General features: G+C 38.7%; 1 long non-coding RNA gene across 1 annotated transcript in view; it reads left to right on the forward strand.

Moving 5' to 3' along the window:
* LOC107752681 (uncharacterized) overlaps positions 1-26,003 on the forward strand; it is a 64,535-nt gene extending 38,532 nt beyond the window's left edge. Inside the window, exon 4 of the long non-coding RNA XR_001641376.1 lies at positions 25,955-26,003. This is a non-coding gene — a long non-coding RNA (uncharacterized LOC107752681). The remainder of the gene's footprint in view (positions 1-25,954) is intronic.
* Positions 26,004-26,154: the final 151 nt, after the last annotated feature.

Raw genomic sequence — 26,154 nt, forward strand, 5'->3', positions numbered from 1 at the left:
CACTGAACACACACACACACACACACACACACACACACACACACACACACACACACAGTTCCTGTGTGCTGATGTGCTTTCATATGTCAGGACGATCCAGACCAGCTTTACTTTCAGAAATGAACTGTTTACACGTGACTAAAAACACAGAACAACATTCAACACTGAGATGAAAACTGAAAAGCTTTTCATTTGTAGCTGACATCAAATGAATCAAGTATTCAACCCCAGCTGATGTGATTACTGTTAGAGACAGACTGTCAGTAAGGAATGCAGGGCTATACAGTACACATGTTATCAGTGCTTGCGTTTTCTGGGAATCAAACCCATAACCTTGGTGTTGCTAGTGGCTTGCTCTACTGAGCTACATAAAATAAATCAATCAATCAACACAACAACAGATGTTTAGCTGATTATCAAATAATAATGACCAGAACGTGATCTAGCACATGATCCATATGGACTATAGATAAGTAGCAGTCTTAGTCGTATGGTCACTGTATGTAAAAGAGCAGCCTGGGTTTATAACTCCTTCAAACAGTGTAAGTGTGTACTCTGCAGAGTGTCCAGCAGGTGGCAGTGTGATCACGCTGACGGCGTCGCTCTGCCTTTATCTGCCGTGTGTCGTTTGATTCCTGGACAGGGATTTGAGAAAGCCAGTCTCTCTCCAGTCGTCCTCCTCGCTTCTGTAAACGCACGGAACTGTGTTTTGTGTGCCGTTCCTGTGCCATCTGTGACTGTCAGTTCTTTCCCAATGTTTTCCAGATTCAGTCTCTCCTCTTCAGAAGCTGTCTGCCGAACCGGTTTTTCTCTCTTTTATCGTTGTTTTGGACTCGGTTTTGTTGTGGGGTTGTGTTTTGTCTGATCATTGTCTCTGATGCAATCGCGTGCAAACGTTGCTCCTGTGGTGTAGATGTGTGTTTCTGCTCGTCTCATTGGGTTTGAGGTTCTAGTGTGCTGTTTATCTACACACACACACACACACACACACATATGATCTGCAGTAGGTTTGGGGCTGAAGTCTCTCCATGAACAATAACAACAGCCAGATTTTTTTTCGCTGGTTTCTAGGTGTTTTCTTCCTGTCTGGTGTGAAACGCGGCTCTGTGATGTGCTGATGTTTCAAACTTGTTCAGATTACTATGAGCAATAACAATACCGATGCTTGACTTCCTAAACACCTCGAAAATGAATAATAATATGCAATTATCCTTGGCTTTTCGGCACTGAGTGTCTCTGAACATGAATACATGTACTGATGACACACAGACGCAGGAAGGTGTGCTCCATGCGAGCTCCAGCTTCATCATACTGCGTGTGTTTGTCAGGATCAGACGCGAGAATCAGTCTCTCACTGTGGCATCAGAATAGAGTTGATTAGGTGCCACTCTCGGGAGAGAGGAGCATTATGGGATCCACACAGTAGAGAAACCAGGGGACATAACACACAATAAAACAGACCCACACGATTGCTAACGTGTCTAAATCAGAGCATAACATGGATTTGTATTGATTTTATATAAAGCTAATTATAATCACTTCAGAATGGCCCAAACCATACTAAAGTGCTTTTAGAAATATACAAGCCTCACATTTCTGCTTTTAAAGCCTCTGGCACAATTGCCTTTTTCATTTTCATTGTAAGTTCATTATTGCGAACTTGTATTCTGTTGTTTTTTTTGTTTAGTTTTTTTACTAAATACGAGACGAATCAATATTATTCTCTGTGGTGATAAAAAGCATGTCACAGATGCTGTAGAGCTATTTTAATATATTATATATATATATATATATATATATATATATGCTGGATTTGACAATATTCTTTTTATACAGCATGAAAAAAAAAAATGATGGATGGAGCAGAACAGAGTCGACCGGGACCCAGCGCGAACGACAGATCAGGAGAGAGAGAACAAGCACTTTCCTGCTGGCTGAGTACAATTAAAATGAGGATAGATAGATAGATAGATAGATAGATAGATAGGAGTTGTGTATTCAGGCCTACTGACAGTAAGTCGTGAACACAGAGGTTGAGTTGTACAGTCTGAGGGCAGCAGGCACAAATGACCTTCTGTGGCGCTGCTGTTGTGAGGTTGCTGCTGCAGAACGTGATCCTCATTCCAACAAGCATGGCATGGGCAGGGTGGGTCATGTTTTCCATAATGATCTGCAATTTATACATCATTCCAGATCTAACCCAACCGAACCTGTCATTTTGATGAGCTTTTGCTTTAGTTACTGTTTCCCAGAATACCACAGCAGAAAGCAAGATGACCCATGACATCATCTTAGTACAAACACTGAAGAACCTGAGCCTTCTCAAGCTCCTCCTTAGTTACTGTTGCTATGTCTGACAAGCCATGCTGCTCTCACACTACACATCATGTTCTCACGCAGTAAAAAATACATCGCGGCGCAAATAGGAAACTGAAAACATGCCAGACAGAGCAGGTTACCTCCCTCAGGACAGCACGCCAAATATGCTTACTTGCTCAATCCAATTATATGTAAGTGCAAACTCGTGAATGTGTCGTGACAGATCACTGCATTGCCTCAGTTCAAGCGGCACGTGAACTGATCATCTTTTCATACTTACTTTAAGCATGAAACAAAAATGAATGAACATCAGAACATATTTTATTTCAACCACGGAAAGATGTCAACGCACAACATTTTTCAAGTTTAAGTCCACCGAAGTTAATCCACTCTCCTGTCTGATTTGTTTATCAGGCAAGATGGCGGATTTGGCATTATGATTGGTCCGATCGCCTGTCAGTCAAGCAGTCCCTTAATAGTTGCTCTATATTCTGCCTCATGTCCCCGCTCAATACATCACACAATATAAAAGTCATCTGAGAACTTACCTTGTTGAAAAACATTCAGTACACAACGCATGACTGATGATCAGCAATGCTGGTCTTTTCAACTGGGTCTGCAAGTGGTCAAGTGTAAGAGGAGGTCTGAAGAACATGGAGGATAGAACTGTTGCCTGAGGAGCCCATATGTTGCTCACCACACACAGTTCTGCACAAGAGATAGTCAGTGACCCAAGCTATCACGGCGGCATCCACCTGCATTATTTCCAGTTCCTAACCTAGTAATGCGAGATGGAGGGTAACAAAAGCACATGATCCTCACAAAGCTGCCAGACCAGGTGGGGAAATGTCTCGGTTACGTATGGTAACCCTCGTTCCCTGAAGGAGGGAACGGAGACGTCACGTCGTGACCGACGAATTGGGATATCGCTTCGATAGACCGATCTACTTCGAGTGTAAACTAAACGAGCCAATGCACATTGGCATGCAATTATTGCATCCGAAGCGCCGTCCCGCCAACACAGAAAGCTTCCGAGAGCTTGCTGAACTCGTAGTTCTTGAAATAACATAGAGCAGAACGATGTTGTCGCTCGGTTCCGAAGCGAAAAGCTGGTATGCATTGCACCTGCTGCCTTATTATACTCACGCTGTGATCAGCGGCAGCTGGATGCAATAATTGCATGCCAATGTGCATTGGTTCGTTTAGTTTACACTCGAAGTAGATTGGTCTATCGAAGCGATATCCCAATTCGTCGGTCACGACGTGACTCGTAGTGACCGACTGAAAGGGAACCAAGAGTAGCCTGTTCCAGGTCTGGACTTGGGCTGTGCCAATATGTTCACATTGTCCTATTCTCTGTATATGTTAGGTCTTTGCATCAATGTGCGTGCATTCATTTTTTCTACGGTTCAAGTAGCTTGTCCAAATAAGTGTAAAGCAGGGCTGGGCAACTCTGGCCCTTGAGGTCCACTGTCCTGCAGAGTTCAGCTCCAATTTGATCAAACACACCTGCAAAAAATCTAATCAAAGTCTTAATGATTGCCTAAAAATTGCAGGCAGGTGTGTTTGATTAGGGTTTGAGCTCACCCCAGTGTAAACTTTGAAATCAGTGTATTTCATTACGGTCAAAGCACTTGATTCTCGGCGATACACAGCCATAGTCTTCATATTGTGATGGATCTGTAGTCGCCTGTAGCCTCTCTTTGATACTGGATCCAGATAAAGTTTCCCAGAGCAGAGGGACTTGGGTTGAACGGACGAGGAAGCACTCGACTCATCTCATCAGCACACCCTGGTAAAGCCTCCTCCCTCTTAACCTGGTCAACAGCGAAGGTCAACTTGGTCTCAGAGGTGTAAGCATGGCATTGCACCAGCTTGTGTATAATAAGGGGCAAGGGTCTGCTTCAAGGTGAAGTGAGTGGGTATGTGGGGATAAGTGATTAACCCTGAATCAAACCTGTTCAAGAAAAGATTGAACACACTGGTCATCTGCAGGTACCCTAGATGTCTCGCATCTGTTTGAAGTCCTTGCTCATGCCGCTCCAAACATCCTTCATCTTATTCCTCCGCAATCATCCTTTCATTCCTTCGATACGAGTCCTCGATCTCCATCAACTTTTGCTTCCTTTTCTACATGTTTTACCTGCTGCTGATGGTGGTGTTAGTATCCAGGATGTGTTCCTGCAGCCGTGTCTCAGAGAAACTCACGATACTGTGCTTTCTATAGTGGCTAACCAGCACTCCCAGCTCGTCGATCTTTGCCCTCCATTGGCGAATCATTGTAATCTTCATTGGAAACTCCTCCAGGACTGATGGCCTCTCGCCGGTGAGTCTGACACACTAGCAATCAGCTGCTCACGTGTGTGAACAATATTCTCGAGATCCTCACAGTAGATGCTCGGAGCAGTAAACAGCTAGCAAACCATATGCAATTACAAAATCACAGATCTGCGACTGCAGTGGTTTCTAGTTATTGAAATGATATTTTTCCCCATATGTCCCATAATGAAGATTTAATGTTGAATTAAAAAGCTTGTCTGATATTTCTAATCATCAGTACCATGATGAACACCTGGTGACATTGAGACTATACAAGAGAAGAACGATGCATTCTGAGCAGTCTGTATCATGTCGGATTTGGTTTTGATGTGGTTTGGTTTGTTCCAGACTGGCCTGTACAGCAGCACATGCATTTACCCATAATACCCTGCAGTCAACAGTGCTATTTGTCAGTGCCTGGTGCAGATGGCTCGACCCGAACCACATGGATGAAAGTCATTTAGGAGAATATTATACCTGCCCACAAGCCAGACACACTCGTCTTTTCACGCACGCAGTCACTGTTCCTTCTGGATATATTTATTTTGTTATTTTCGAGGAAGTCTAATATGTTTCACAGGGAAATGTAATATTCCAAGTTTTCATCAATAACTCATGCTAATTCAGAACTGGCAACAGCAAATTAGCTGCTTTCTGTTCTGTTATCCCATTAGCAGTAAACAGATAAATGAATAAAGATGACCATACGATTTGTTTTGATATTCTTTGGCAGAATACATGGACGTGAGAAAGTTGACCTGTAGTGTGACATGCTAAACTCCATCTAAAACTATTTCACACAACATCTGGCGCCTTCTTTCATCATTATTATACATGCTGTTTTTACAACCTCACATTATAAAAAAAAAAAAAAAAGTGTACTTTTGCATTTGTCACACCGCAGAACCACTTGAAAAGAAGTAGCAAAGAGAAAATAAAAGAAACGATGACCATATCATTTGATAAATTACTGCTGCCATGATCAATAAAAAAAAAAATTAAAAATTAAAAAAGACACACAGAGCTGAGTTTGGTTAACAAGGCACAATTTATGAGGATTTTACACAGAAATCAGACATGCTTGCACTAAAAATAATGACAATGACTTAACCAAAAATACTCCGCACTATTACAGCACATATTTACTGGTTACACTGGATTGCGGGTGATCAGTGAATGCGACGCAGGTTTTTGCGACTGTGTGTTTTGTACGCTTGTTTTGACCTGTGGTTTTGTGCGTCGTACTCTCAGATGTAGAACTGCAGAATGAAGCCTCAGAGAAGGTGTGCGACTGTGTGTGTGTTTCTGTTGTCACGTTATCTGCTGCTTGCTGAGTGTCGACCTCTGATCCCACCGCTCTGCCAGCTCATTACCCACAATGCCGAGCAGCTTTTCCAAAACAATCCCGCTTCAGTCGCAGCGGCTCTCTGGAGTCTATCAAATAAGCGTCAGAGCCTGCTGTAGAGCAGCAGACCACAGACAGACAGATGGCTGTTAATATTTTGTTAAACCATTATTTACTCAATACAAAAGTACTCTGTTCACTTCGTAAAAACTAATCCGTCAACTTCAACAGAACATAACAGTCTCTTATTTTCCCACACTTTCTTTCATCTTCCACATTCTTCATAGATTTGTTAACCGTTAAAATAAATTGTGAAACCCGCAACCTGGCCTGGTTAATCCTCAATGATGCAAGAAACTGAGCATCAAAAGACAAAAACCAGGGTCTGTCATGACTCGCATGCCTTCTTATGGTTTTTACCTCAGTCGTAGATTGTATCAATTTTTTTTTTATTGTGGCCAGCCTAAGGCACACCTGTGCAATAATCATGCTGTCTAATCAGCATCTTGATATGCCACACCTGTGAGGCGGATGGATTGTCTCGGCAAAGGAGAAGTGCTCACTAACACAGATTTAGACAGATTTGTGAACAATATTTGAGAGAAATAGGCCTTTGTGTACATAGAAAAAGTCTTAGAACTTTATATATATACACACACACACATATATATATATATATATATATATATATATCTGTCAATCCTAAAAAAAATGTATCATGGCTTCCACAAAAGAAATATTCAGCAGCACAACTGTTTTCAACATTGATAATAATCCCAAGAAGTGATTGTAGACCAGTGATGTAATTTCTAGCAATCCTTCCTAATTCCTCTTTAAATTCACAATAAGCATCTTCAGTGTTAACATAAAGCAATAAAGCCACGAGAGGAGCCCGGAGACCAACATCTCAAGATTCTTCAGCAGTTCCACGCTCCAGCCGCTCGAATGCTTTTTCTCGGTCTAATGGCATCAAAGCAAACGTTGCCGGTGTTTAATTAAGGGGATGTTATCACTAATGGATCTGCCAGGTGCACAGCAGGACTGATCCATATGTATGACCCGCTCTCGCCACTATTTTAAAGTCTATTCATAGCAAAGACGCGGCCTTCAGTTCTTCGTTTCTTTTTCGAGTGTCTTTTATTGGCTAAAGGGGCACGACTAGCATTGATGACACACAGCGTTCAGCGGCTCCATTAGCTCATGTAAGACCGCTTCTAACACTGTACAGTACAGTGTTTCTGAGAGACATGAGGAAACGTAAAACAAAGTCAACATGAAATCATAATGGACCGTATTTACTTGGCCCCATTGTTCACAATCCTATTAATTCATGACAAACAAATCAGGATCATTCTGCTTTTTTCCATTTAATATTCTGCTTCACTTGGACCTATGGCAGATTATAAAAGTAAAATGGTTTGCAAACAGATTGCGGTTGACATTCCTTTGTGTGAAACAAACATAGTTTTCCCAGTTTTTTTCTTTCTTTTCAGTTTAACCATTCAGCTGTTTTTTTGTAAGAAAAATTATTGATTTTTTTTTTTTATTATATATATATATTTTTTTATTGGAAATATGTGACCCTGCAGCACAAAAGCAGTCTTAAGTCGCTGGGGTATATTTGTAGCAATAGCCATCAATACATTGTATGGGTCAAAATTATAGATTTTTCTTTTATGCCAAAAATCATTAGGATATTAAGTAAAGATCATGTTCCATGAAGATATTTTGTAAATTTCCTACCGTAAATATATCAAAACTTAATTTGATTAGTATTATGCATTGCTAAGAACTTCATTTGGACAACTTTAAAAATGATTTTCTCAAGATTTAGATTTTTTTGCACCCTCAGATTCCAGATTTTCAAATAGTTGTATCTCAGCCAAATATTGTCCGATCCTAACAAACCATACATCAATGGAAAGATTATTTATTCAACTTTCAGATGATGTATAAATCTCAATTTCGAAAAATCTACCCTTATGACTGGTTTTGTGGTCCAGTGTCACATATATCATCTTTAGTAACAACAAGCCAACATTTGTTCCCAAAACCCATGTAATAATGATTTTGAAATACAGCCGCTCTCATGATGTTTAGTTTGATTTCCTGAGTTTAACATCTACATTTAAAAAAATGCCACAGAACCTTGTCTTTGTGAAATACAGATGAAACCATCCACGACACAAACACGATCACGAACGCTACGGTCAGAACGACAGCAAGCGCGTGAGGTGGTCTGTCCGGCTTTGGACAGATGTGTTTTTGATTAGTTCACGCCGCACTTCTGTACATCTAATTGAGTTGATTTATCATTATGAGGCCTGCAGCACCATGAAAGTAATTAACAAATGATCTCAATCTCTGTCTGTGGTAATTTGTGCTGCTGATGTGGTTGGTGTGTCAGTGCTTTCGGCTTCAGCCGGACGGCGCGCATCTTCTGCGGGAAACGCCGCTGACTCCAGGCTGTTTGTGAAGGTGTTCGGATGTTTATCGCTCTGAATCCAATCACCATTTGTTTCTCAATCGGAGTTTTCGGACTGCCCATCCGCACTGTCATTTTGTGAGTGATTAAACCGGATCTGTGTTTTCAGACACTGCAGTCAATATAAGCGTCGACACGATGCTGAGAGACTCCTTCAAAACTACCGAGAGTCTGTCAGTGAGGATGGAAAACATCTCACAATGCTCCTCAACTCATAATGAGCATCACACAAACACTCCACAACACATTCTTCAACTGAACTCAGTTCAGCTGCGGACTGTGAAGAAAACGTTTTGTGAACAAGCTCAACATAAACATATTTACATATACCATTTGTGAGATAATCAGACTCATATGCAGTGCTAGGTTGTAACTGATTACATGTAATCTGTATATATATATATATATAATATTATGGATGTCAGGTTTGTTGTGCACCCAATCCGATCCAAGTCATGGAATACTGACTATCTCCCAATACAGAGTCCCGATCCAATACTTGCATATTCCCAATGTTTGGTGCATAAAATGAATGCACATACTGTGTAAAGGCATTGGTAGATGTAAACTTGTTACAATGGTAGACATTGTAAAAAGACTGTGTGGTCACAATTATGAATATGGGACTACTGATATAAACTTCTTCTATTTTATATGTATAATAAGCAGAATAATTACAATTATAAAGTGAACAATTTGAGAGATGGTTAGAAAGCATGATGCTCATGGTGTCAGAATGCCAGTCTGTCAGTCAAATCTGATGCGACATCTCAGATATTCTGACAGATAAATGTATTATTTAAAAGTAAAGCATCAAATACACTGAACACGGAAGCTCAAACGTGTGTGCTATGCTAGAACAGACCTCACTGGTTCTCGTGCATCTCACGCATATGTCTTCCTCTTTTGGTTTTAAAGGGGTCATATGATGCGATTTCAAGTTTTCCTTTCTCTTTGGAGTGTTACAAGCTGTTTGTGAATAGATAAGATCCCTAAAGTTGCAAAGACTAAAGTCTCAAACCCAAAGAGATATTCTTTATAAAAGTTAAGACTGGTCCACGCCCTCCTAAAATGCCTCGTTCAAACACGCCCCCACATGTCTACGTCACGATGTGGGAAGATTTGCATAACACCGCCCAAATGTTCACGCAAAGAAAGAAGGCGGAACTTTATTGTTGCTGCTGCCGCCGCCGCCGCCGCCATGTTGTCAAGACGCTGTGTGTTTCGTTGTGAAAGCGAAAATATTTTGTTTGGTCTTCCAAAAGAGGACACGACTACAAATCAGTGGTTAAGTTGTATTTACAACACTGTTCCAGAACAGTTTAACCCAAATATTCAGATGTGTGCAGCACATTCTTCTTATACATCATATGACCCCTTTAATTGCGGCTGAACACACACATTTGAGCGTCTTCTTTTTCTTTTAACTAAAATCGGGATTAGGAGAGCCGATACCAATCCATAAAAAAAAATAAAAAAAAATAAAAGATTGGTCCCAATCCCGATCCTTGAGGTCATATCGAGACATCCCAAGTCAATATATTAGTATATTTAATAAGAAATTTAAACAGTAACAAATTATAATTTGTACTGTAAGTAATCTACCCAGCACTGCTCATATGCAATACAAATTGGAACTAAATTGTTGATGTATAAATGAAAATGCATATTTTCTCATATTAAAATAATTATGGGCTAGTGGTGGTGATGGTAATGGCTATGTTCACAAAAATAACAATGAATTCCGACTGTTTCCAATGTTGGATATTGTTTTAGTAACATTTGTTCGTGACATTCAAGGAAAACGACTACAACAAAAACAATTCTCCCATGATATATGTTTATTGTGGAGCTTTTTCTCTTGCTAAGCCTAGAAACAAATTGATTTGAGTTGTACACAACAAAAAAATTAGTCTTTGCTGCTTGTCTGAAGAAAGAGCACAACTGTGGCTGAGATTATTTATACAAGAACATAAAAAACAGCAGAACATTAATAAGTGCTTTAATGCTGCAGTGACTACATCACTCAAATTGCAGCTGCAAAGGTGAGTCACTTTTGGTTAATTAGCCATTAGCATCTGCATTAAAAGAGCTACGGCAGCCTGACGCACCAGCGGACGAGTTTACTAGCAAAGCCAGACAGTCGACGGCCAAACACGCAGGTGCACAAAACACACAATCAGCTAAATTAGTTAATGTGTGAACGGGAACATTTTCAAGAAGAGCAGCAGCATGTGCCAAACTCACACAAACCAAGTCCATAAAACAAGTCAGAGCTCATGGACAGATAGACGGACACCTCGAATAATGCCACAGAACATTTGTGATTAAGGCAAGAAAACAGGATAAAAATGGTATCTAATAGATGCCACCAAACTTTGCCTGCTGATTAATCACAGTACAGTTGTTTTGTATTATTAGGGGCTGAGCACCAATGGTGTGAGGACTCTCTCAGAATTGTTCTGTTTATTATTCTTCTTCCCCAGAATAAATTGCATTTTTGAGGGCCTAAACATGCACAAAAAAATAAATAAATGTAGCACACGCGTCAGAAGTAGAGACAGTATGAACGTGTCTTATCATGATTATAGTGACCTAAATTATCACAGTTATCAGTATTATCACGGTACTGCTAAAATTTGCTGGAAATGTTCAAAAAGTACTGACACAAATCGTTTCACCTAGTTTTATATTTAAAATCAACACAAAAAAAAGACTTTTAGTTTGCATAAACACTAAAACAATAATATTGCCAATGATGTTAAATGACACCATGACTGAGAACAGTTTATCTAATAGCATGTAAGAAAAATAAAACTTTGAAAAAACTTCATAAAATGGTAAACCTCATATTCCAGTCTTTAAATAAATAAAAGTGTTAAGTCAAAATGATAACTGATTAATAAATGATTAGATGTATTTTATCTGCTCCATAAATAATTCTAGATACCTTATACAGATTGTTTAATTCTGTAGAGTTCACATAAGCTTGTTTTTCTTCAGCCGGTCAAAATTTACAGCAGGGCATGCAAATCAGGTCTGTCCGGAGACAGAAACTGCACACAGGCTGAATGTGAATCTCTAAAAAGTCTTTGTAAATCCACTCTCTGACAGCAGGTGGCGCTTCTGGAGCAGCAGAATTAATGCCGTTTCCCGTAACCAAAAAAAAAGCAGCATTGCGATTTAAAACACTACTTTATTAGGTATTACATGGAGTGAAGATGAAAACAAAAATGCCTTTGCATCTTTTCTGAAGACAGTCAGAACCAGAATATAATTAATTAATTCATATATTTATTTGTATAATTTCCTTAGCACTCTTTTCAAACCTCGCAGCTTTCTGCCATGTTTTCACCCAAAACAAAACTTCTCTGCGCACGTGAGACTGTTGAAAGCTGTGCTTTATGCTAGGCAGTATTTATTTATCCTCAGTTGTTCAAATCACGGTAATCAAATATGGTTTTAATGATAATTGAAATATGAAACGGTAATACTAACTGTAGGGAATTTTATCGCGATTTATTGTCAAACCTGTAATTGTTCCATCCTTAGTACAGAAGTGGCAAAAATGTATATCTGATATGTGTTTCAGAATTCAGTGTGGCAAAATGGCTCGATAGCACCACCTACAAAATTTCTACGAAACGCCCCACTCGGTATGTTTCACGTACATTCAGTAGACACATGTAATATTCCAATACATTCACAAAATCCTAAACCCAACAGGAAGTAAGCCATTTTTAATTTTCTCTGCAAATTTTGTGCCGCTTTTTGCCATTTTTAGGAATTGTACTTTAACAAACCCCTCTTAAAGATTTTATCCAATCAACATCATATTTGGTCAGTCTAAACTAAAGGCCTTTACGATGCTAAATTACGAAGACTTTGAGTGTTTGTTGGAGGGCGTGTCAGTGGCGGCCTGACAAAGTTTGATGTTTTGCCATGAAACAGGAAGTTGTTGTAATTAAGGCATACAGTGTCCAATCTAAAATAATTTCATGTTTGATAAGAATCATGCCAGTATTCAGTGACAGTCATAGCGCCACCTCCTGGTAACAGGAAATGGCATGCTTTACACTGCAATGCACTCCCAGCAACATAGTAACATATTCCATCAGGTGCCAAACCATGCTAGCAGCACTTAGCTAACTGCCAAAGCATGCTGCTAACACCATTAAACCAGACACTGTTGTAACTCAAATGCAACGTGTCAGTGGTGGCCTGACAAAGTTTGATGTTTTGCCATGAAACAGGAAGTTGTTGTAATTAAGGCATACAGTGTCCAATCTAAAAGAATTTCATGTTTGATAAGAATCATGCCAGTATTCAGTGACAGTCATAGCGCCACCTCCTGGTAACAGGAAATGGCATGCTTTACACTGCAATGCACTCCCAGCAACATAGTAACATATTCCATCAGGTGCCAAACCATGCTAGCAGCACTTAGCTAACTGCCAAAGCATGCTGCTAACACCATTAAACCAGACACTGTTGTAACTCAAATGCAATGTCCAAACTTCACGTTTGATATAAGTCCTGGGCTGAACACATCTAAAGGCCAATTTTCAGTTATAGTCATAGCGCCACCTGCAGGCAGCAGGATGTTTGGCACATATAAATTGCTTTGACACATTCCTCCTTTAGTTACCTGCTTAAATGCACATTGCTAACCGTTTTCTGATTTCCCAAGCCCACTGAGTGGCAATGGCCCTGGGTGCAAGGGCCCTTTCATAACTGCGTTCAGCTTTGATAACTTTTCTGAACATTGGATGAACATTGGATGAAGCCAGGTTCAAAATTATTTTTTATTTTTATTTTGTTGACATTAGAGTTAAAGGTTTTTACAGAGGATTTTGGATTTCTCTTTTTATTTATTTTTACAATAATTTATACAACAGCATCTTCCGATTTATGGGAAGATAGTGTCAACAGACTTACATTTGTTTTAGGAATAATGTGTTGTATAAATCATTGTGAATGATATATCAACAAATCCCTCATTAAAAACCTTCAGAATATAGAAAGGAATAAACTGTGAAGTTTGGTGTATTTAAAAAAAAATAAAGAACCTTACAGATTAAATAGAAAAAAAGATACGGATTAAATATATGGATTGCATGTAGAAACATGGTTTTCTTGCATTAAAGCTGACCAAACGTTGATCAGCCGGAGTTCTGCACGGCTGTTTGTGGCCCATCTTACAGTCTGTGTTTTCTACTCATTTGTAACAGGAAGTTTTGCGGATGATTTCCTGATGCGTTCCATTCATATTCGTCCCCGCGTCTCTCATTTAAAGCACTAAAGCGGCATTAGCAGCGTCTAACGAGATGAAGCTCATCTGAGAGACACAAACGCACATTCATCCTCGTCTGTTTCTCTCACACATTTAGTGGCTCGCTTCATTTCATGCTCTGTGGCTCATGGTGGCCACAGAAACACACACACACACAGCGGGCAAAAACACAAGCCTGGCCAATAAAACATGCTCCTATTCATTTTTTTTATAAACCATGCAGAACTAAGAAATTCAATTAATTTGAGTTGCGTGGTATAAACATCGTCCTGCGTTGTGCTTTTGATCTTCGAGCGCTAATTTGATGCCACGCTGTGTTGATTTGATAGTCTTAATAATAAACTCTCAGTTACACACAAACCGCCTTTAGAAATATCACCTCATTCCACTACTGCACTTCTTTACTTATTCATTTATATTGTTTTATATCTGCTTATTTATTTGTTTATTTGCTGTAGGAATGAGATTGCTTTTCCCTCACAAACATTTTAAACTCTGTTAAATGTCTCATGACTAATTAACTAGTACATCAGTTTCAAAGTTAACTGCAAAGTCAACTAAACAACAGAAAAAAACTAGATAAAAAAAAAAAAGTTTGTCATAACTAACATGGACAATAGATAGATAGATAGATAGATAGAGTATAATTTCATTAGCTTAGCATCATGCTAACATCAAACTCAGTCATCAAAAATATAAAACCCCAAAAACAATATTCAGCTGTGGACATTTAATACTTATAAAAGCAGCAGATTTTTATTTTATTTTATTTTAGGTTTTATTTTATTTTATTTTATTTTATTTTATTTCACTTCACTGCTTCCAGAAAGACTAATTTTGTTAAAACTCAAATCACAAAGAGCAACATGCGGTGCAGGATTTGCATGAATTGACTCAGACGCTGTGAATGCCGTTCACACGTGTGTACAAACAGAAGCTTATTAAAACACATTCCTGCCTTTCTTCTCCTTACGGAAGACAAACACCTTTTATTTGCGGTGAAGAACAGAGAAGCTGGCGCCACGGACGCGAGCAAAGCCACCGATCGCAGACAAAGACTGGAAGCGCTTTAGCGGAACATAATTACAAATAATTGATTGTGTTGAAGGCTGTTTTTATTTGGGCAGGATGAATGAAGCTGGCAGCGCTTTCAAAAGCGCCTCGGCTTCTGTGAGACACGGCGGTCGCGTTTCATTTATATTTCTGTAAAAATGAAGCCGCCCACCACTATTTTCTCCAAGATTGTACAGTCTCCCAAACCACCAACAGATTTAATTCCATTGTTCGCACAGCGTCTGATATTTGAACGGTGGCTAAAAATACTCTTTAAAAGCCTTAAAACAATCACAGTGTGAACATGTGAGAGTTTGTGACGGTTCCTCGAGAGCGAGGGTCAGTTTTAGGGTTGCTTTCTGATTTCATCCGTCACACTGGAAACAGAAGGTCGAGTGCAGTGCATTGTGGGATACAGCATGTAGTTACCAGAACTGCAGCGACACTAATAACAAAACAACTTGGGTTTTATGACGTGAATGAAATCATACGCTGTCCGTCATCCGAGCGAGCGAGCGCTGAACATCTGAACATCTCTCCGGTGTCCTGTTGAACCCAAAACGAGAAGCTCGTTGCCATAAACTCTCGTCTTTAGCAGCGGTGTGGGAGGCTGTATAATCCCTATCATAATTTATAATAATATGGTTAATTTAATGAGCTGGCAGGGTTCAGGGACGCGATGTGGAGTTTGATTAATGATGGAGTTGATGTGTTCAGATGTAATTAGGGGAATTACGGCTCCGTTTCCGTCGGAGAGAAAATATTCACCACGGTGCTGTTAGTGAACGGCGAATCACTACTAAAATACTGCAGAAACACACATTTCGGTTCTCCTTCGCTTTAAGCACATTATTTATTCCTGCAAAGTGACTTTTGGCGAAATGCATCATTAATTACTCTGAACAAGAAATATAGGCCTGATTGATTCAAATGTGGTCCATTTAGTCTTCAAATATTCAAAGACAAACGCACACCGTCCTTAAACTCAGATAATAGATCGTTCAGGAACACAAGCACACACTTTCAGATGGACATTGGTTTCATTTTTGATATCAAGTGCTACAGCAGCACGACCAATATCACTGATACAGTTACTATTACTGTGTGTGGAAAAAAAGTGTGATTTATGAAGATTAAGTAGATAATTTACTGAAATTCTTGCAACACCAAGGTGATGTGTTCGAATCCCAGGAAAAACAAGAACTGCTAAAATGTATATCTGTAGATTGTAACAAATCTCACAGAAACCTGTAATAATTAGTCATGCTGTAGTGAAAGTACACTGCAAAGATTGTAAAGTTTTTAAGTTGACATTATTACAAAGGTCACTTTTTAAAAGTGTGCTTAAGTGTGTTTAGAAACACCGTCACTTAAGTGACCTTTTATTTCATTAATATGAATATATATTATCTGCAAGTCCATTTTTTAAAATATACTTTTAATATTTTAAGTACACTACAAGTGCATGTTCAGTACACTTAAGCACACTTCTCTTTCACATGTCGAAGCTGTTGCTAGGGTGTTGTGGCTGGTTGCTAGGGTGTTGCTAGACAGATTTCACAAACATCTGTGGTAAAATGAGCAAGTGTTTGAGAGAAGAATGACACGTTCCTCTGTGATGTTTCATTATTCTTCCTCAATTGAAAATAATTAACACAATAACCCTCATCCATCATTTGTAATAGTGTGGATGTAAAAACTGAATCTCATTTTCTGAACTCTTGACATACCTGAAGCCGTTTAGCAAATGATCCAGGATGCTAAAATGCAATCAGAGCAATGATCAAATAATTATCTGAAGTGTAATTGATTAAACATGCCAATGAAGTCGTCTTGAACATCTGCTTAGGTTTCTTAATCGGGTCGAATGCAGGCCCTCGTCTGCACAAACGCTATTGTTTCCCCACAGTAATTAAATTGACTGATTTGCACAGATCGTCAGAGGAATGACGAGCTCTCGACACCGCAAATGTCCCTTTAGTTCAGGAAGAGTCTGTTTGAGCTTGTCTCTCATACAGAATCACTCAAAACTCCCCTAAAATCACTAGCTATGTTTCCCTCCACCTATTTTTATGCGCATTTTGGAATATCGCATAAAAAAAACGCTGGATGGAAATGCCAAGATGCAAATAAATTCTAAAAATGCACACAGTTGAGTAGGATAAACATTTTATAATGATAAGAAAAAATGAGCATAAGCTACGATGGAAACGCATTTACCGAATAAATTCCAGCATGCGCATTGAAAAAGTCATGTGAGTTTGCGCTATGAGACGGGATAACTCGATTAACCAGCGGACCGATCTCGTTCACAGCATCTATATGTTGTTTTGGTCATTCTGAAATGCCCGAGCAAAGTCTGTCATCAAATTATTTCTGTATAATTGTCTTACACGACTGCGTTCCCAAACAGCAGCATCTTCCGAAAGCATTGACTGCATTTATTGTTACATCTGCTCACTCCGAGGCGCAAGTCATTTATTACATATGAAAATTACTATATTCAGTGGCTTCTCCTAGTTTTCTCAGTGATATTAAGTGCCAGTTTATGACGGGTTTATTCTCTTTGACTCGTTGGATGGAAACGATGCGTTATTCGCAAATGTTTTATGCGATATTCCAGTTTTGCGCGAAAGTGAAATTCGCATCTTTGGATGGAAACATAGCTACTGTTATCTATGAGCTGCACGTGTGTGAGCAATGCAAACGAGTGAGTTTTTTCTTTTTTTAAGGATGATTCGATGCTTTTACTGAAAAATTGAGATACATTTACTTAAATCACATTTTAAATCATTATGTTTTAATAACATTTTCTTGTGTTTTAAAGCTGTTCACTTATTCTGATGTGTTGACTAACATACTAAATCACACGTAAATAACTTGATATCATTTTAACTGTAGTCTGTTATTCACAGTGTAACATTTAAAGATAACATATTTTAAATGCAATAAATTGCATCTTTAAAAATACATCATTACACATGTAGTTAAATACATGACACACAAGTTATGACATTAAAGTATATTTTAGTTTATCATAAATGCTCATCAGTACATTCAGCAGAGCTATTTCAAAGACAACCAAAATTGAATTGTCTTAATTATGAAATTACATATAAAGATGCTTACAGTAAGTCCTACTTAAGTGTAAAGTTCAACTTTAATTGCTTTTAATCTACATTTTAAACTATTATATATTTAGCATGCAGTTAAGTGTCTGAAAACATTACATTCAGTTCACACTTATTTATTATGTATACGTATTTTCTTTTAAAGTCTATTATTTCTGCAGCAAGTACTCTTTCATAGAACTACTTTTCCCACAAGTGTGCTCTAGGCCTTAACCCTCAATCCTCACATCTTTGCCAGACTTCAAACAGTTGTAAACGTCCAGTCGCGTCTGTGTCAAGTGATTGTTCACTGTCTTGACAGGTTTGTCTAGCAGTGATTCTGTTAGTGTCACAGTCAGTCAAAATGTTTGACCCTCATTTAAAGCGTCACACTTCCACTGAGCGGCTGCTAAAGGGGATATTTACAGTGATACACACTCACACACACTCGTCTGTAGATGCGCCAGATAGAGACACACACACACTGCTGTAATCTCTCGTGAGAGATCTCGTCAGGCAGATGAAATGAATGCGGTGTGTTTTTCGGTGCTGTAGCGCAGCGGCCTCAGATAATACTAAGAAACCACATCAGACCACTTTTCTAGTCAAAGCTAGCATGTTTCTAATAGTTAGCATTTCTTAAGTGATATTAACAACATTGTTAACATATTAGCTACGTTTGCTTGTTTTAACATCTTGCTAAAATGTTTACGCACATGTCTGGCACATTTAACAACTTTAAATACATTCATAACGATGCCATTGTGTTTTTATCACTTTACTAATGTGTTTTAGCATGATGCTAGTGTTTGCTAACCCAGATAGCACACGCACGTTTGCAATGGTCACTTGATTTGGAAAGCATCTGCTGTGGACAAACATCTGACAGACGTCTGTAAGATGTCAGTTTTACATACATTCTACATCATAAACATCTTAAAGACATCAAATAGACATCTATTTCATCTGACAGGAAACATCCTATAGACGTATTGCAGATGTGCAAACACTCTAAAAAATACATCTTCCAGATGTAAATGCAGACGTCAAATAGATGTCTCCATGATGTATGTGTGCTATCAGGGAACATATTTAAAAATAATAATAATAATAATAATAATCTTGCACATTGCTAACATGTTTTAGCACTTTACTAGCATATTTTACACGATGCACTATTGCTAACATATTCATTATTTTATAACCGCACTAAGCCATGTCACAGTTTTGTTTTTGTTTTTTTGAACAGGCAAGCGTGACTCTTATTTCATTGTTCAGGGTGAAATGACTGCAGCGGGCCTCCATACACTGTCTGCTCAATTCACTGCTTACAAAACATATTTACCTGAGAATCAGAACCGCATAATTGATATAAGCAGGGGTGTGAAGTAACGAATTACAAATACTCACGTTTTATATATATGTGTAACAAAAAAAGAGAATCATTTATGAAAATAATTTTTGCAGCCTGTTGTTGTGATTTAATATGCGTTGAATGCCATTCAGCTGGATTTATTCTCATCAGCAATCTGAATCAATAACATTTGTGACAATTCTCTGATGATGCTCTCTTCTCTGCTCCTACTTTCATATTCACTGGAATTACAGTTGATTGGGAGGAAAACATCATTCAGCTGCTCTAAAATCCTGGATGTTCAAAGAAGCTGCAAAACACTCATCCTGCTTTAATATCGTAGCATCCTAAACTTAGTTAAACTCCAGCTGAACTGCTCACATTCCCTTTAGCAGAGCTCGACGATGATTAAACAGGCTGCAACCTTAAAAACAGATTCAAACTCTTGTATTGGACTTTAACACAAACGGATACATGTCACTGTTAAAGAAAGACTGGACACAGCGGTCCATCCTCAGCGAATGCTAGTCCAAACGGCTATTAAAAGCATTAATATTTCTCTCGCTTCTAAACTCGAGCTCATGAATACATATTACAGGATGTGGAAAATTCAACTCAGCAAAGTCCAGCACGTAATATTGCCGTTACTTATCAAAGGCGTCTGGAAGCCTAAATTATTGTCATCAAAGCGAAACGGTTCTGGGCACCTCCAGCACTGAGAGCTAAACGCTTTTACACAAACCCCATTAGAGGCTCATTGTGCGCAGATAGCAGCTCTGAGTCGCGGGAAAACACGGCCAGAGTCCTCGCGGCCGGCTGCCTCTTTCCTTCACAAACGTGACACCTCTTATTAAAGTGATAAATGGCCTCCACCGATGGGCAGATCTCAGGTGTCAGGAGCTGCGTGGCGTTCTGGCCCGAGCGAACTGGAGCTGTGTGACAGAAAAAGAGCTGATAGAAGTGCTTTCGCTCGCTCCGTCCATCCGTCCGTCTGGAACTCTTAAAGCACTACTTTGCTTCTTCATCTACAGTTTCCGCTGAAGGAGAAGTGTTTACCTGAGCTTCACCTCACCTCCACGCTCGGACTGAAGGATTATTCTGTGGATGGACCGAACTTGGATCGATGCAAGGCTTTGGGGCGATACGTCAATGTCACTCTGGGAATTGTGGGAAAGCGTCCAGCTCTGTCTTCGGAGGAACGGACGCGTATCTCAGCATACAGAGGGAGCCCAAGCAGCTGGAGAAGCCAGATTGTGTGAAACCTTCATTCCTGAGGAGTCTTCAGGGGAACTCGCGCTACTTCTTATTCTCAGTCACGGTTAACCAGGCGCTAAACACTACGGTGTAGCACTGCGAAGAAGTACGAACATGCCTGATTCCCTACTCTGAGAACAGTATGTCAAATCAGTAGTATGTCCAAATGTATTTATATGTCCAACATACTTATAAAATAGCAGGTCAAAGTACCAATGGACCACTCTACTATCTCATACAACCCCCCCCTAAATAAATAAATGAATAAAATGGTTAATGCGACCTCTGATAACTAAGGTCTGATACTTTTTCCCTGTGTCATTCCATTTTATAACACATAACTTCGTTTCTGAACTTATTTGTTTTGTTTTGATTTATAAAATAGTAGGTCAAAGTACCAATGGACCACTTTACTATCTCATACAGCTTTGTATGTATGGGTTACTCGGGTTGTTACAGACAACCCGAGTCGTATATATATCATATACGTCCATCATTTTGACAGATTACTCTGAGGGTGATCTATTGTAATTTATAACTGTAATTCCCACCCCTGTCCAGTTGGTGGCGAGTGCGCTTCAGTGTGGCAGCAGAACGCAGGCTCATCAGCTCCAGAATAAAAATAAAACTGTCACCAGTCTTTTGCTATGCCTTTGACTACGCACAGGCGAGTATCCACTAGTAAAGCGAAAGAGATTCAATTCAAGTTTATTTGTATAGTGCTTTTCACAATACAAATCGTTGCAAAGCAGCTATACAGAAAATTAAGTTCCCCTTCATGGGAACTTCGAACTGCGTCCTCTAGGGGTCGCTATGGGGAACGCCTCGTCGTGACCCGTGTCTGAAGCATACATTTTTTTTTTGCAAGAAAGAGCACAATTGACCTTTTTCTAAAATTTTAGACAAATGGAAGATTTGAAATGGGTCTGTAATTTGCCAGTTCATTAGGATCTAGTTGTGGTTTCTTAATTAGAGGCTTAATAACCTCCAGCAGATGATCAGTTTACGCTGCCGCTTCGCTTGATCTGAGGCGGCTACAGCGATCTATCACGCCACAGTAAAGAACATCAAAGCAGTATTTATTGCTTAAATTTCCTAATATAATAGACATAATTTGACTTTATTTCATATCAAAAGTAACAACAAAGCTTAGCCTATTGTGATTTATTGGATGGTAGGCACACTATATGTACGGTTCATTCATCAACTGAAAACAGAATCGATTGGGATTTAAGAATCGATATTGGTTCATAAAAATGAGAATCTATTAAAATAGAGAAACTGTTTTTTTGTTTTATCCAGCCCTAGCATATTTTGTTGTTTTTAGTGGCCTCTGCTGTCATTGTGTAGGGTGTGATGTTGAATGTGAAAAGTGACACACAATCTCTGTTCATCTCTTCTCTTGATAAATAAATAAATGCATAAGCCTATATGCTCGTCCTGTATTATTAAAAATGAAATACAAGCAATTAAATATGTTATTATAGTTAAAATATGAAAAAGTTAAAATTACGGGTAATAAAAGATTGACGGAATTTTTACGACCCTGTCCGTCAAAATGATGGACAATGTTAAAGTCTAACACAACCTCTGTATATATTATAATATATAATAATAATACTCTCAACTATAGTTATCTTTTTGCACTGACTCAGTGAAGTTGCATTTATGTAGAACATTAAGTATGTTCAACTTGAAGTTTAGTTGGAAAAAAAATATTAAAGTGAGGTAATTATTTTTTTGTTTGTTTACTTAACTGAACTTTTTGAGGTAGTTTCCACTGATTACTTAGAATATTAAGCATTTTCAACTTGAAAAATGTGGTTATTTGAGCTTACAAAATTTAGTAGGCATAACTTTATTAAAGTAAGGTGAACTTAAGTTTTCAATGCAAAAGTGTCAACCTTCATATGCCAAAATCTATTTCAAAATATATTATAGGATCAAGAAAATATATTTCCAATCTTACAGTAGGCTAAAATGCAAATCTAAATGCAAATGTGGATGGAATAGCCTACTAGAGTACAAAACTAAATTTGTAGTGATTTAATAATGTTTATTGTTTTGTTTTTTACATTGTAAAGTATGTTCCTTACTGATTGTTGATTTCTTGGCCTAATGGTTAGAAAGTCAGACTTGTAACCTCAAAGTTGTGGGTTCGAGTCTTGGTACATCATGATCATTACTGATGGTGAAGTCAATTAATTCATATACTATTATACTGATTTGTATGATTGAATATTGATTTAAAAGTAAGCTTACGATAGGCATAATCGTAAGATTGACCCCTAAACCTAACCTTTAGTGGGATATCATATGAAATCATTGCAATGAGATCATATTGATTCCTACAAATTTACCAAAATGTAAAATAATGACGTATTGCTGTGAGACTGTGTTGGTGCTGACGACTTTTAACCGTCCACACACAGAAAAAAATGAAATCATGAATATAATCACTAATGTCTGATGGAAACCGGACCCTTCAGAGTTTGTTAGCTTAATCACTTTATTGTTCAATAATAATTTGTAGATAATTAGCACAGCTTGATTAAACTGAAGCTGTTTGCTCTCAGCTGTGTTTTACTGCACATTAAATCCTTCCCTAATTCCTCGCTTTTCCTGCATCTGATGCCCTGAAACCCGAGGCAGAGCTGTGTGTGTGTGTGTGTGTGTTCTTAAAGACGTTTACCTTCGCTGCTTATCCAATCTGCTTATTCAAACATCATTATCACTGTTAATATCTGGTTTGCACAGCAGTGATGGCCGGATCTCGTCCGTTTACAGCCGTTCAGTTTGGATTTCTTTCTCTGTTTGTATATAAAATGAAGAGATCCAGCAGCAAATAAAGCTTCAAATCAGACGACACGCCAACATCACAAACCAAAATAAGATCAAATATATAGGCTATTCCATTTTTTCTATTGAAGCAACTGGAGGATTTATGTTATTTTTAATATTCTGAATCTTTTATACAGGGTGGGTAATATTTTTGTAAGTTCAGTTGTTATTTTGTCTTGTGGACTGTATGTAAATATCTGCTATGTGAAAAAAAAACTTGTTTAGGGCAGCACAAATTAAAAAAAATAACAAGCAATTTTTATGATCCTCTTGTTTTATTAAAATTATTCTGTAATGTGTATGTGAACAAAGTTACAGATTCTCCACTTCTCCTGAAATATTTCCATGCATTGTGCTTGATTTTTTGTTTTTTTCCAGCATGTATATATGTACAGTATGTACAGGTTTGATTAGTATTATGGGGCCAGAATTGCCATCTCAGTGCAGTAAAACATCATAACAGCGTCTGATGTTTATAGATATTTGAAATGAAATGTAAAAGCTCAATCATCCAGAAACTGAACCCAGAGATGTTTTGATACAGAGGGTTTCATTTGCCTTAAACCCTTAATCTTGATGCCGCTATTGATGTAGATCAGTTTTAAGAGGACAGTCACACACACACTCACACTCACACACACACCCTCTCACACACACACACACACACACACTCTCTCTCACACACACACGCTTTTCCTGCATCTGATGCCCTGAAACCCGAGGCAGAGCTGTGTGTGTGTGTGTGTGTGTTCTTAAAGACGTTTACCTTCGCTGCTTATCCAATCTGCTTATTCAAACATCATTATCACTGTTAATATCTGGTTTGCACAGCAGTGATGGCCGGATCTCGTCCGTTTACAGCCGTTCAGTTTGGATTTCTCTGACTGTTTGGTCAATGTTCTTCTCTGAAACTGTGTTTCTCTTTCCCGCTGGCTGAAGATCTCTGGAAGCACTGAGGCAGAAGAAACACACACACACACACGTTTGGCTGTTATTATGTTGGGTCTTCTGTTGTTTTATCTTGAGCTAATGATATTCTCTAAACCCTCTCACACACGCTGCATTTTTAAGTGTTCATTAGGAGGCTGTTTAGTACGTTTATGATGCTGGTTTTCTCATGGGGACCGTAGGCTTCATCTCATAATGTAGCTAATCTCAGGTTTTACTATCATTGTGAAGACGTTTGGTCATCAGAGGTAAATCTAACACACACACACACAGACACTCTCACACACACACAGACACTCAGACACACACACACACACGCTCACATGCTCAGACACTCACACACACACACACACACACTCAGGAAACATATGGATGAATCCAGCTCGCAGCTAAAGGTGTTTGTCTGCCAAAGCTTTGAGAGCATCTCTGGAGCTCCTCCAGCTCCTCTGGAACATCACAGCGCTTCATTTGTTTACTGGAAGCGTCGCAGCAGAACGCGTTAAAACAGCCGTGATTTGTAACGCCCGCCCAGCACAAACATGTGACTCGGCCTGCTCGCCTTGTGATTGAGAAACGCCGCAGCGCCGTGACTTTCTAATTTATTCAGCCACTTTCTACGGAAGCCATTTTCCCCAGCAGAGAGAGGCCGAGCGTAATTATCCTAATTAGTGCTAATTCAACATGGCTGAGCCCATTTTTGTAACGAGCCCCTCATCCAGAGCTCAGAGGAGGAGGCTCGACGGTCGCCGCTATCCAGTCAGAAACGTGCCTCCATTAATCCTAAATTTACACGTTTTGAGGTTTGACGGTCACATTTTGTGTTCCTCCAAGCATATAATCAACATTTCTAATGAAAAATAATAATGTTACGGCACAATTATCCTAAAATGTCAGAGTCGCTTTTCAGTATGACTGCTGCCAAATTAAATTCAAATGAGTTGTCATTATGCACATTTTTATTTCTACAAAATACAGATGAAATATCATAACTATACAGTATATCTGAGTGCTATATCAGTGATTAAAGGAGTAGTTCACTTACAAATCAAGATTGTGTCATTGTTCTCAAACATGAGCGTGTTCGTATGACAACAGATCATTGACCAATAGATGCATTAAACTGATCAAACGTGTCAGTAAAGACATTTATAATGTTACAAAATATTTATATTTCAAATAAATGTTGTTCTTTTGAACTTTCTGTTCATCTGTGAATCCTGAAAAATAAAATGTATCACAGTTTCCACAAAAATATTGTGCAGCACAACTGTGTTCAACATTGATAATAATCAGCAATGTTTCTTGAGCAGCAAATCAGCATATTAGAATGATTTCTGAAGATCATGTGACACTGAAGACTGGAGTAATGATGCTGAAAATCAGCTATTTTACATTCTAATAATATTAGAATCACTTTATCACTTTTTTTTTTTTACTGTATTTTTGATTAGATAATTGCAGAGGACAGTAGAACAGACTTCTTTTAAAACGTATTTAAACATATTTAAAACTTTTGAATGCTAGTGATACATAGTATAGTATAGTATAGATAGATAGATAGATAGACTCACATACGTTTATTCATGACTGATTGTATGTAGTTTATCATGTAAATGTCTCTGTTTTTGTGCAGGTCTCTGGAGGGAAAATGTTCCACTGATTTTCGTTCCTGCAACCTCAAAGTAAGATCAACACACACATTCTCTCTCTCTCTCTCTCTCTCTCTCTCACACACACACACACACACACACACACACACTCACACTCACACACACACACACACACACACACACACACTCACACTCACACACACACACACACACACACACACAC

Source organism: Sinocyclocheilus rhinocerous, unplaced genomic scaffold (genome assembly GCF_001515625.1).
Source record: "Sinocyclocheilus rhinocerous isolate Xijiao unplaced genomic scaffold, SAMN03320098_v1.1 scaffold1945, whole genome shotgun sequence".
In the NCBI taxonomy this organism is placed as follows: domain Eukaryota; kingdom Metazoa; phylum Chordata; class Actinopteri; order Cypriniformes; family Cyprinidae; genus Sinocyclocheilus; species Sinocyclocheilus rhinocerous.